Source organism: Crocuta crocuta, unplaced genomic scaffold, assembly GCF_008692635.1.
Source record: "Crocuta crocuta isolate KB4526 unplaced genomic scaffold, BGI_CrCroc_1.0 scaffold50, whole genome shotgun sequence".
NCBI lineage: Eukaryota > Metazoa > Chordata > Mammalia > Carnivora > Hyaenidae > Crocuta > Crocuta crocuta.
Window position 1 is genome coordinate 7,121,786 of NW_027527428.1, and position 2,235 is coordinate 7,124,020.

A 2,235-nucleotide genomic window follows, 5' to 3' on the forward strand; every position below is an offset into this window, starting at 1 on the left:
CCAGGCACAGGGGAGGTGGTAATTGGTTGGAAACGGGGGGCGGGCCCCACCAGGCAGTGGTCCTGGCCAGATGTGCACCACAGCTGGGCTGGGGGGGCAGGAGGGGGGCCCCAGAGGGCCGAGGGGGAGCCGCGGAAATGTGGCGCACAGCTGGGCGGGGGGGCTGGGCTGCACCCTCTGCCTGGGGCAGCGCCCACCTCCCCAGGCTCAGAGTGGTGTGGGCTCCAGATGTGCCAGCTGAGGGGGGGGGGGGAGCTGTCANNNNGGAGAGCTGTCAACATGCTCATGCCGCCGCCTCGGGGGCCTAGCCCGGAGCCGAGTCCCTCCCGGACCCCTGGCCCTCGGAATGCGGCCCGTGCACACAGGCAGTGCGGCCAGCAGGAGTGGGGGGGCTCGGGGGCTCCCCTCAGTTTTCCCGACCGCCTGCTGTTGGTTCAGCCCCTCGCACTGTGACGTGGGCGGCAGCCCAGGCCCCTGGCTGCTGGTACCCGTGCGGCCTGGGAAGGGTTAAGGCCGGCGGCGGAGGCTGGCACGCGGGGAGGTAATTGCAGTTGGCAGCGGGCACAGGGTTCTCCGCTCCTGGCACCGGCGCCGCCGCAGCTCAGTGACTGCTGAGCGGCAAGCCCTGCGTTTGCAGAGCGCGCGCACCCACACGCTGCGCCCGCCGCCCGAGTTCCAGGCAGGGAGATTAGCGCCCGGCGCTGCTGGGGAGCCAGAGAAACCTCTTTGTGCAACAAGAAAGGGGCTGTTTTCCAAACAGGACAGGTGACAAGTGAGGGACAGTTGTTAAAATAAGCCCGGCGCCAAGCGCTGCGCGGAGGGCACACGCGGGCAGGCGGTAAGGGGCGAGCGGTCCTCCTTCCCGCCGCGCGGGCCGGGCGGGGGCGGGGGCGGGGGCCCGGGCTCACCTCCGCCGCCGCTCCCACCCCTGCACTCCCGGTAGCCTCTCCAGGGGGGGACCCACCGGTGCGGGCGAGGCGGGGCCCTGGGGCGAGGCTTCCCTGGCGGCTGTGGGTGGCCCCGCACGCTGCACACTCTGGCACTCGGTGCCTCTCCCCTCCCCGCCCCTGCAGCCCTTCCTCCTCTCTGTCCCCCGGGCAGACTCCCAGCCCTGGTGGGGGGCATCTGGGAAGGATGTCTGTAGGAGGGAGGGGTGGCCTGCAGCAGCCACGTGGGGCCACCTCAAGTAACGGAGTAATGGAGGAACGGCCACCACTGCACCCGGGCCCAGCCACAGGTGCGTGGGTGCACCCGGGCTGGCTGACTTGGTTTCCCCTCCGTCCCACCCTCGGGGACCCCAGCAGCACGGAGGGCGGTTTGTGGGCAGCGCCACCTGCCCCGGGCCCCAGGGAGAAGGTGTCCCTGTCCTGCCCGCTGGGGGCTGCGGAGAGCGGGGGGAGGCAGCCTGCAGACGGCGCCCTCAACGGCCACTCACTTCCCCCGAGCCAACGGCTGCGCTGGCAAGTGGCTTTCGGCCTTCAGGGCTCCCCACCGCCCTTAGCTGCAGCCCCAGGGGAGTCCGCTGGCCCGGTGGGGGTCAGTGCCGGCCTCCTTTCTGCCTCCACCCTGTCCCACATCCCGTAGAACCTTCTTTGAGCAAAGCAGGGGCAGCGTGAGCGGGAAGAGGGTCCGTTCCTCCCACTCAGGCCAGCCTGGATTGCCCCAGGACTCGAAGCCATGTGTCCTTCCACCCGGACCCAGAGCACCACCCGGACCTCCTCAGGCTGGACGTGCCCACAGCCTAGCGGGGACGGGCGTGTGTGCCAGGCCGACGGGCTTAGTGGGCTCAGGGGGACAAAGGACCAAGGGGAACGGGGTGTGGCTCTCAGCCACCCTCCCAGCCTCCCTAGCACAGGGGTGTGGGGAGCAGGGCCCACCCGGGGCTGAAGGTGAGCCTCGGGAGAGGCAGGAGCCCGGAGGGGGAGGACCCCCCCAACCTGCCAGAGCCCCCCCGGCGGTAGCTGGGGCGTGTGTGTGCCGGCCACCGTGCAACCGCATACACCTTCCAGACCTGTGCCTCAGTTTACCACTCACAGCCCCNGGCTGCCTGCCCTGGCAGCGTGCCTGGCTGCTAGTTTGACTGGGTGCCAGCTGGCTCCCCGCGTGCCGGGGCCTGTTTCTCTGCCGTGTGTGTTCGGAGAGAAGGGGGGTGAGGCGGGCGGGGGGCACGCGACACGGCCGGAGCCTGGGGGCCGGCAGGCATGGTGGGCTGCCTGGGCGGGCTGCTCGGGGGTG